Source organism: Silurus meridionalis, chromosome 15, assembly GCF_014805685.1.
Source record: "Silurus meridionalis isolate SWU-2019-XX chromosome 15, ASM1480568v1, whole genome shotgun sequence".
Classification (NCBI taxonomy): Eukaryota; Metazoa; Chordata; class Actinopteri; order Siluriformes; family Siluridae; genus Silurus; species Silurus meridionalis.
This window is the reverse complement of record NC_060898.1, coordinates 10,694,711-10,706,043: the sequence shown is the minus strand read 5'-3', so window position 1 is coordinate 10,706,043 and position 11,333 is coordinate 10,694,711. Positions and strand designations below refer to the sequence as shown.

Sequence of the window (11,333 nt, the reverse complement as noted above, 5' to 3'; positions counted from 1 at the left end):
ATAGAAAATGTAACAAAGTTAATAGGGTCTCCGCCTGAGACTAATAAGCGCTGCATCGAAATATTCACAGACGGCAGTTAAATACACAGGTGAAACTGCCCCAAAGAGAAGCACTTATAAAAAATACAAGAAATCAGTGCTCCCATTTGAAGTAATCTAATTGTGAAATTGGTAAAAGACATCTTTAGTTGTTTGAATCACACAAAACACCCCAACATATAGCACTTACCAAATAATTCAGACAGGTCAGGACCATTGTTAGGGTATCGATTGTGACAATATTTCTGCTTGTGTTCTCAGCTGAATCTTCACAGGCAATAATTACTAATATGTAAGTAATGATTAGTAATGTTAGTAATATTCACAGAAATTGAAACTGCCCCAAAGACAAGCACTTATGAAAATACCAGAAATCAGTGCTCCCATTTGAAGTAATCTAAATGTGCTTTCTTGTGAAAGGTTTTAGAAATTTGTAAAAGGCATCTTTAATTGTTTAAATCACACAAAACTCCCCAAAAGATAGCACTTACCAAATGATTCAGGAAGGTCAGAGCCATTGTTGAGGTATCAATTATGAAAATAAGACAGATAGGGTTCTTCTTATGTACTTCTTTCCCTGGCATATTTAGCACTAGAATAAAATAATTATTGCATACCCGCTAACATAGAAGTCTGATGTCACAATTTTCTAGTTGGATGCCTTATCATTCTGACGTGGCTGAATCCAGCGTGGATCATTTATATGATCGGAATCTGTTTTGTACTTGAAACAGTTCACAGCTCCACCCACAAATTCCAAAGTGGTAGCGGAAGTGAAAATGCTTGATTACTCCAAGTGAAATAAGTAGGTGATGCACACACTGATGGGCAGTTATCACTTTAGATTGGGTGTAGCTATAAAGCCAAATGATGGTTTCACAGTAGCATTCTTAAAGTATTGCAAAATTACAGATTTGCCCCTTAACTAGTTCACTGAATGCATGTGGCAGAATTCAAATCAATCTTTAAAATGTTCTGTGTTTGGGTTGGAATCTCTAATCTAGATTTGATCATACACTTGATTCAGATATAGTCTGATTGCATTCACTGAAAGCTGCCCCAACTTGTTTGCACTTACATTAAAAGAACAGTAACTGTGCTACAGTTAGAGTAACATTCAGAGGTAAAAATCTGTTCTAGCTGGTCATAGACACAGATGAGACTGCCCCAAAGAGTAGCACTTATTAATGGTATAAAAATGAGTGCTTCTATTTGAAGTAATCTAATTGTGCTTACAGGACACAAGGAGCAGTTTACATTAAGCTTAATACAACTCAAATAAAATATCCTTCTCACCCAGGTGTTTGAATCACTGAAAAATACCCCAACAAATAGCACTAATATCATAATGAATATGTAGAACATTTGCATAGAAAATGTAACAAAGTTAATAGGGTCTCCGCCTGAGACTAATAAGCGCTGCATCGAAATATTCACAGACGGCAGTTAAATACACAGATGAAACTGCCCCAAAGAGAAGCACTTACAAAAAATACAAGAAATCAGTGCTCCCATTTGAAGTAATCTAATTGGGAAATTGTGTGATAGGATTGGCGAGTCCCTTCCTGCTTCCGGATTAGTCGGTTGAGGTGCTCATTGATTGTCCTATTATTGGGCAAGGGGGATGTATAAATTTGGCTGGGGAGCATTTTGTTGTCACGGGTGCTACGCCCCTGTCTGCGTCATCACGAGTCGCCAGTCAGAGCTGTCTGTTTGGGTAAACCTTGCGGCTGGTGTTGGGTTGACGTGTTTCCTCGCGGCAGGTAAGTGAAACGGCTATAATACTTTTATTTCTTGTGGAAGACTGCGTATGTAATTTCTATGCGTTTGTGTTAGTGTATAGTCCGAGGTGAGCCGAAGAGAGAGAGCGGCGTTAATAATACCGACAGTGCCTGCCTTTACACATTGTACTATGGTGTGGTAGAGCTATTAAATCGAGTGAGCCTACGGGTGCACAGAAGTGCTGTGTACGCGATTTCTGGGAAGACCCCACACACGGTATGTTTTAAGTTCTAACCGTGCTACATTTCCAAATAGTGGGTTGTACTATCTTGTTAAATTGATTATAGATCGGTTGTCTCATCGGCGGTTCTTGTTCCCCCTGTGCACTATAATCTCAGATCTACGGAACGAGCCTGCAGCTGGGCTTACCCTTATAGTAACCTGTGTTTCCGGATCACTCATCCCAAGGGTATGTGTCTTAAAGGTAATAAACGTTTCGCATGTATGGTGAGTTGTTTAACATTTATTTCAATTTTATTACAGATTTGCACTTCTATGGGTGACTAACGTGGAATTATCGCCCAGGAGGTGTTGTTGCTTTGCTTATAATTTAGCGTGTGTGTGTGTGTGTGTGTGTGTGTGTGTGTGTGTGTGTATCTGAAGCTTATTGGTTGCTTTTGGGGTTTTGTGGTCCTTTTTCTTTTGTGTTTACATTTAAATGTTAAACTTTTGTTTTGCTTTCATTTAATGTTCCTTGAATTATTTTGTTATTATTTTTACATTTTGTATTGTGTAACTTGAGTTATTTTGTTTACCGAGGAGGATTAATATCCTCTTTTCCCTTGTTGGTCTTTTTCCTTTTTAGTTTTTGTATATAGGGGGTGAAAGGCACAGTAAAGAGCTAAAGTTGCCCTCACCTCCTGTGTGTTACTTGTGCACACTATTCATATGTTTGCGACTTGCACAGTATCCCATCAGTGGCCTTTTTGACCCTTCTTATGTGTAACTCCATTCGTTTGTGGTTACAGGAGCTGAGTGCCGAAGGCGGGGCGGATTGTGGTGGTGGTTTTGCTTCACGAGTGCTGTGCTGTGTGCAGTGGTGGGTGTGAGTGTCTACACAGGTGCAACCAAAAGTTGTGTGGTGCTGTGGAGGCCGATTAGTGCCCTTGATCCCCGTTGTTACGCCTTGGCTCCACATCTATAAAGGTGTCTGATTATTGAAGTTCTGTGTTATGGTTGAGTAATTTCTGTTTTTGGTTTTTCATTAGGTGCATCAGATACTTTTATCATTAATAAAAAATCCATACTAATTTTACCCACGTCTTCCGCTGATTCTTTATACACGAACCTGTGTTGCCTAAGTGCAGTTATTTTCCTGGCCAAGTGCCAGGGTGGCGTAGTCGCTACATTTTCTTTCGTCAGCCCTCGTGTGTCATGCCACATTTTGGCGTAGTCGGCAGGATCAGTGTTTATTTAAGTGAAGATGTGGGTATTTAGTAGTTTTTTTTAGGGTGAACTATAATTGTTTTGTGTTATTGTTTTTTTGCTATTGTTTTTGTTGTGTTTAGTGTTTTTTCAGGCAAAGCAACAGCGTCTGCTGGAGTGTGGTGAGCAGCTTCCCCTATTTTTGTGACCCCATCGTAGTGGTAAGTCGTGATTCAAAGAAATGGAAGAAGAACTTAGGGAACTTAGAGAATTGGTCGTCCAGTTGAGGGCGGATAATGAGCGTTGCGCCAGGAAAGTGCTGCGTTGCCTGGCCCCAGCGCATCATCTTCCCATGTGCCCGATCCAGCGCGGGTTGTGCCTCCTCCAGGCATTGCTGGTGCCAATCCATCCGAAAGATTTGTGTTTGTGCCTCGTGACCGGAAGTGTCCACGGTTCAATGGTAGGTCTGGTATTGGCATCAGTGATTGGATCGAGGAGGCACAGGCTTGTATTCGGACCCGTCATTTATCGGTGGGCGAGCAGGCGTTCTTTCTTTTCGATCATTTAGAGGGGGAGGCCCGAGACGAAATCCGATATCGTTCCGAGGCTGAACAAGGGGATCCGGAAAAGATTTTCTCCGCTCTACGTGAGGTTTTTGGCTGCTCGCAGTCCCACGTAGCATTACAGGAAGCGTTCTTTTCCAGACGACAGTTGGAGGGGAAAGTCTTTGGAGTTTTCTCTTGCTCTGATGGGTCTTATGGAAAAAGTTAAACAGCGATTCCCTGGGGCTGTTTTAAATGCTCCAATATTGCTGCGTGACCAGTTCGCCGAGCATGTTATTGATAATGCCCTCCGCCGTGAACTTAAACAGTTAGTTCGCCGTCAACCAAGTGCCACGCTATTGGAAGTACGTAGTGAGGCGATACGGTGGGAGCAGGAGGGTTTGCCAGGGGTGCGGGCTCGTAGCCAGTCTGTCCCGTTTTCATATGGGATTCAATATGGTGTGCAGGGGGGTCAGCGTTCTGTTACAAATGAGTCTTCATCGTCCGAATTGCATGAATTACGAGAAATGTTAAAAGCTCAACAGAATCAGTTAAATCAGCTGACTCAAAGTTTCGCCCAGTTTCAGGGCGTACGTTCGCGTAGTCATTCTCCGCGTTATGGACCGGGGGTTTGTAGGCGGTGTCATCAACCTGGCCATTTTGCCAGGGAGTGTAATTTGTTACTGCCGCCAATTCGGCTTCTAATTCATCGTCTTCTGATCGCCGCATCATGACCCTACCACGTCGTCATTAGCGAGGGGGCAACGTCATCCAAGCCAGCCGTCAGGAAACTAGTGCCCGCCGGGCTGTTGAGCCACAGCTCGGCAGGGGTAATGGGGGGCTCAATGTCTCATTTAATGTCTGGCTGCCCACAATTGGTGGTCAGGATGGGAGGGGTTGGGGTGCCGTGCTTGATTGACACAGGCTCTATGGTGTCTACAATAACCGAGAGCTGTATTTTAAGCCATTTTGAACCTTGGGGTCAGGAGCGTCTAAAACTTTGCCAATGGCTCCAACTGCGGGCAGCTAATGGGCTCGCTATTCCATATCTTGGTTATAAAGAATTGGATGTTGAGCTGTGTGGTAAGATAGTGCCAAGGTGTGGGATATTGGTAGTAAAGGATCCCCCTGGCGATACGTGTGCTCAGGTCCCAGGAATACTGGTGTGGCGGCTGACTACGCCACCCTGTTAACAGGGAACACTATTATAGATTAATCATCTACAAAAGACACACAGGTACGTGGTTTCAATAAACAGAGGCAAGAGACGTGGATACCAAAGATACAAAAAAATGTTTTATTTCACAATAAATATGGGTATTACTTTTAAAACATGACTATGGGACTGGAATAAAATAGGCATAAAAACAAAAAGGAAACCGAGGCTTACCTAAAGCAGGTAAACTAGCTTAATGAGTATGCGGCTACTATATCGCCAGGAGCATAACGCCAAGTGCACAAAACGCACCACACACTCACACAAACACGGTAAGACCAAGCGTGAACACACTGCACCCTGTGATAGAGTCCCACCACCGCACGCCAAGGCCAACTAGCCGCCTGCCTGAAGCCTCGGTTCCTAAACAAACAAAGTAAAGTAAAACAAAAGCAAGAAACAAAAGCATAAACAGAGCAAACAAGCATAAAGCTAGCAAAGCAAACAAAGCAAGCAAAAGCTAGCAAAGCAGACAAAGTTAAGTAAAACAAAAGCATACAAAGTTAAATAAAGCAAAGCAGAGTAAAACAAAGCAGCAGCATCAAAGTACGTTGCCCCGCAGGCCGCACTGAATGACTCCTCTTAAAACTATTCCACCTAAAAAAAGGATTAAGTAGAACATTTATTCATCCCACCAAACACCACAACCCTCAGCAGAGATAGCTACACATACCTTAATATTGTCGTTTCGACCACAAGTCCAGCCGCACAGGCAAATGGACATCAAACCGGCAAGAAGGCACGGGATTACGGCGGGTTCATGTTTAAAAGCAGTCGCCGAGCCACATGGAATGATTACACGTTGGAAACTATAATTCAAATAACACTAGTTACCACAAACACACACGTTGATACACCCTTGCTAGCAAGCACATACCTGTGAGACAGGAAGAGTCTAAACCAGGAAGGGCGGGCCTCGGCAATGACACACAAGCGGTGATCACACAACATGGTGCATTAAAAGTCCCTTTATATAGTCTTGCATGTATCTGATTGGACAACTGATGCTTTCATGACAATTTAAAGGGACACCCACAGTTCGTCCCACTACAATCTACCCCCCACTGACGGATCGTCGCCCTGACGGTCCTACTACTAGGGTCAGGATTACCTAATCCCATGGCCTAAAAATGCCTGGCACCATGCCATGCATTTGCTGCTGGGAGCCCTCACCTGTCCCACCTACTGAACGGGGAAGATGGTGTACATTTGGATGTTGGCCCGCATTTGCACGTTTTGTCCTGCGTAACACACCCTCATCCACCTAACCAGGGCTTCAGGCTGTGGCTCCGGCAACATAGCTGTATCCCTAGCTGGAGCCTGTAATCCTGGCCAGTTAGCAGGAACAGGTCCCGTAACACTCACCCTCTCCTGTGGACCATGTTCCACCCCAGATGCCAGCCCACCAATTCTTAATTCGACATCAACTTGATCCCGTTCTTGGACCAAAGCTAATAAATCTACCTCATCCTCTTCCTCAGCTAACGATGATGTGCCCACAACTGGGTCAGGTAAAGGACTGCCATGGTTAGTACCAACTGTGTCCTTACAGACTCTTCTCTTTAGCAGTGAACGATGCACGTTCCTTACCTTGGTCAGGTCATCTACAGGCGCAATGGTGTACACTACACCACCTTCCTTGGGTGCCCTTATCACTTGGTAGACCACTGGGCTCCATAGGTCCTGGATTTTATGGCGGCCCTTACCCCATAATCACGGAGGTACACCAGTTGACCCTCCACCAATGGTTCATCTCGGACGTGCTGATCATGATTGGCCTTGCGCCTATCAGCCATGACCTGCAACCGTTCCTGCACCTGCAAAGGCCACCTGGAGCCTCGTTTGATGTTCCAAGACCCAGTCATGCACACTACCCTCCCTTAGCTGTGGTTCTCTCCCAACAGAAAATCTACAGGCAATCGTGGCTCCTGTCCAAACATCAAGAAGTGTGGCGATTCCCTGTGCTCTGATGAGGGTGCTATTATAACTGAACACTACCTGGGAAGACACGCTACCCAGTCTCGTTTCCTGGACACTGGCAGAGTACGCAACAGATTATGTAGAGTGCGGTTAAAGCGTTCACACTGGCCGTTACCGGCCGGGTGATAGGGGTAGTACGAGACTTCACCACACCATAAAGCTCACATAACTGACGATCAACAAAGACTCAAAATTTCGACCCTGGTCCGAGTGGAGACGGCCCGAACACCGAACCTGTAAAACCATTCGGTCACCAGGGCTTGTGCCACCGTCTCCGCCGCTGATCCCTCGTTGGAACAGCAAGGGTATACTTACTGAAAACGTCAGTCATCACCAAAACGTTTGGCCTAGATGACATTAACCGCCCCATAAAAGCCTGAGCCAGTGGCTGGGTGTTTTTGGCTGCCTGGCACCGGTCACACTCGTGACACCAACTTGCCACATCCGAGGACACACCCAGCCAATAACACCTCTGTTGCACTAACTCCATGGTGCGCTCCCTGCCCTGGTGTCCATGTTGCTGATGCAACTGCCTTAACACCTCTGGTCTCAAGGCAGCAGGCAAAACCAATTGCAACATCTCTTCCTTACCATTAGGGCAGTGAACCCGACGATACAGCATACCATCTAACTCCCTCAACCGATCCCACTGGTGGAGCAAGGTTAAGGCTAAAGCGTAGACTACCATCCCTTTTTTTAACCGAGACAATTGGGGAGGCATATGGGCTGCAACTTTCCCTAATTACCTGAGACTCCAGCAGCTGATTGATGTGGGCTCGAACAACCTCATACTCAGAGGGAGGTACCCGGCGATGTCGCTGCCGCACAGGGATATCATCTAAGAGGGGGATATCATGAGATATAAGACTTGTACATCCCAAATCACCATCATGTTCGAAGAATACCGTCTGATATTTTGTAAGCAAGGCCCTCACCTTGCCCTGTTCCAGTTCTGGCAATGCAGTCAGGTCTACTTTTGCAATCTGCTCTAAAACAGGGGCACTAACTGCTAGAGTGGCTTGAGAATACACATTTGCTGTAGTGGATCTAACTTCAGTAACACCTGCCGGCAAACTGACAACATGCACTCTACCCAGGGTACCTAATACTCTGCGTGGAAAAAGGAGGACATCAGACGTGCCTATGTTGACCACTGGCACATAAACTGAGCCTCTAATCGCTCGCACCAAGGCGGGGGATGCCAGCAACCCTTCGGGTAACCCAGACTCAATGGGCTCGAACAGTACAGTACTACCTGCCAACTGTTCTGCACAAGTTGCCGCAACCAACTTAATAGTACCACCTGTGACACGACATGCCCGAGGACCATGCACTCTTACTCTAGTCATACACTCAATGCGAGATTGCTCGCTACCTTGATGGCAGTGTTGTAGGGCTAGTGTAGGGCACTAGAAACCGGAGGAAAATCAAACAAAGCAGGGCCATGCTGTCCAAAGAGCTCCTGGTAGCATCGCCCAAGTGGGACTTGAGAGCGCAAGCCACCAGGAGGATCCCTGACCACCAGCACCCCACATCGGGGAACTATCCTACCACAGAGCTCAATATCCAATTCCATATAACCGATATATGGAATTGAGAGCCCATTTGCAGCTCTTAGCTGCAACCAGGAACACGACCTCAAGTGCTCCTGACCCCATGGCTCAAAATGTTGAATAAAACAACTTTCCGTAATCGTTGATACCATCGAACCAGTGTCAATTAAACAAGGGACTAACACACCACTAATTGAAACATTCAGATGCGGGCAAGAAGACATTAAGTTTGGAACTGAACTAGATTTCTTACCATCTGAGTCAGCCATTTTCTTAGCCGAGCTGTGACTCTTCAGCACGGCCGGAATTAGTTTTCCGACACATTAGCCGACACACCTCCAATGGCCTGATCAACACGAGAATGTAATGGTGACCGGGACATGACACGCCCCTTCGCATTCCCGTGCAAAATGGCCTGGTTTTTGACAACGCCTACAGATCATGGGCCCACTACGAAAAGTTTGGGTACGAGGACGAGAATGGGGTCCTTGCAAACGGGCAATATTCTGGGTAAGCTGATTTAATTGCTCTTGTTGTAATTTTAACATTTCTCTAAGCTCCCCTATTCCAGACTTCTCAGACGAGCTACAACGGCCCTGAACTTCATACTGAAACCCGTGCGCCAAAGGGACAGAAAGACTTCGACCCCTTGCTCCGCCCGGCATTCCCTCCGCTCCCAACGAATAGCTTCGCCACGCACCTCCAAGAGTGTAGAATGGGGCTGTCGACGAACCAATTGTTTCAATTCACGGCGAAGAGAAGGGTCACAAACATATTCGACAAACTGGTCCCTTAATAAAATCTCTGCATTTGGCATGGCATTTGGGGACTTCTGCCTCACTTTCTCCAAGAGGCTCAATAAGGCCAAAGAGAACTCCAGCAAGGTCTCGCCTTCCTGTTGCTTCCTAGAAAAAAAGGCTTCCTGCAGGGCAACATAAGACTGGGAGCATCCATATAACTCTTGCAAAATGGAAAAATTCTCTGGGTCTCCACGCTCAATAACAGGGCGATGTCTAACCTCCTCACGTCGTTCCCTCCTAAATGATCAAATAGGAAAATGCCTGGTCTGCCAATGACAAATGACGAGTTCTTATACAAGCTTTTGCTTCCTTGATCCACTCATTAATGCCAATGCCCGATCTACCATCGAATATTGGACATTTTCTATCCCTTGGAATAAACACAAGGCGTTCGGTTAACGTGGCACCAGCACCAACTGGTTGATCAATAGGTGGCACCACAGATTCTCGAGAGGGGCCAGCTATGGGACTGGATGGCGCAGCATGACTCTGCTCCTGGCGCAATTTGTCATTATCCGCCTTAATTGAGCAACAAGCTCCCTTAATTCCTGCAATTCCGCTTCCATTTGTTTACGGGAAACTCAACGAACAAAGTCAGTAAAAGCTATGGAAACCCACTGCTGGAACGCCCAAGTCCACTGAAATGACACTGCTGCTTTGTTCCACACACTCTAAACACAAAAAAACAAAAGAAAGAAAAGCACACAAGAAATAAAAAAAAAATAGCCTCTAATCCATCCACAAGTCACAACTAACACCTTTAACAAAATAACAATAAGCATCCACGTCTCAGCCCAACAAAGAGAAACGCAATCCTGCCGACTACGCCAAAGTGTGGCGGGACGTTAATTAGACAGAAACTATACTCAGCTGACTACGCCACCCTGTTAACAGGGAACACTATTATAGATTAATCATCTACAAAAGACACACAGGTACGTGGTTTCAATAAACAGAGGCAAGAGACGTGGATACCAAAGATACAAAAAAATGTTTTATTTCACAATAAATATGGGTATTACTTTTAAAACATGACTATGGGACTGGAATAAAATAGGCATAAAAACAAAAAGGAAACCGAGGCTTACCTAAAGCAGGTAAACTAGCTTAATGAGTATGCGGCTACTATATCGCCAGGAGCATAACGCCAAGTGCACAAAACGCACCACACCACAAGTCCAGCCGCACAGGCAAATGGACATCAAACCGGCAAGAAGGCACGGGATTATGGCGGGTTCATGTTTAAAAGCAGTCGCCGAGCCACATGGAATGATTACACGTTGGAAACTATAATTCAAATAACGCTAGTTACCACAAACACACACGTTGATACACCCTTGCTAGCAAGCACATACCTGTGAGACAGGAAGAGTCTAAACCAGGAAGGGCGGCCTCGGCAATGACACACAAGCGGTGATCACACAACATGGTGCATTAAAAGTCCCCTTTTATATAGTCTTGCATGTATCTGATTGGACAACTGATGCTTTCATGACAATTTAAAGGGACACCCACAGTTTGTCCCACTACACTGGGAAAGAATGTGTTGAGCCGGTGTTACCAGGAACTGTTTGGTCAACATGGCCAAGCGTTGTTCGACTCTCCACCGGTAGTAGAGGTTCCTGATTTTGTGATGCAGGCTTTACAGCAGTGTCACAAGGACACATGTCAGCCAGGACTTGGACAGGTAGGGCGAGTAAAGGTGCGAGGGCGTCGTCAGTGTCGTATTCCAGGTGGCACCATGAAGATTGTGGCTGCCACCTGTTCCGAGCAGTACTCTCAGGGCACGGTGTTGTTTGAGCCGCTTGAGTCGGGACTCCCGGCTGGCCTTCTGGCCTCACCTGCCTTGGTGCCGTCGGTTCGAGGTACAGTCTACATTCCAGTCGTAAATGTAGGGTTGTTAGATGTGGTACTCTATCCAAATACCCTGCTGGGTACCCTACATGGGGTGTTTGTTGTAAGTTTGCCTCCTGGGGTCACTGAGGTGAAGGGGACCATTGCAATGGTAGGGGCTCAAGAGTGTGTGTTAGAACCTTCGCTACAGCAGCGGATTGAT

At 45.9% G+C, this 11,333-nt stretch overlaps 2 long non-coding RNA genes across 2 annotated transcripts; one reads left to right on the top strand and one right to left on the bottom strand.

Moving 5' to 3' along the window:
* Nucleotides 1–1,634: 1,634 nt before the first annotated feature.
* On the top strand, nt 1,635–2,180 carry LOC124398298. Its single transcript, XR_006928042.1, has 3 exons — nt 1,635–1,802; nt 1,876–2,037; nt 2,160–2,180. It is a non-coding gene; the product is annotated as an uncharacterized LOC124398298 (long non-coding RNA).
* Nucleotides 2,181–5,468: 3,288 nt separating this feature from the next.
* On the bottom strand, nt 5,469–5,854 carry LOC124398297. Its single transcript, XR_006928041.1, has 3 exons — nt 5,822–5,854; nt 5,618–5,753; nt 5,469–5,541 (listed from the first exon to the last, which is right to left on the bottom strand). It is a non-coding gene; the product is annotated as an uncharacterized LOC124398297 (long non-coding RNA).
* Nucleotides 5,855–11,333: the final 5,479 nt, after the last annotated feature.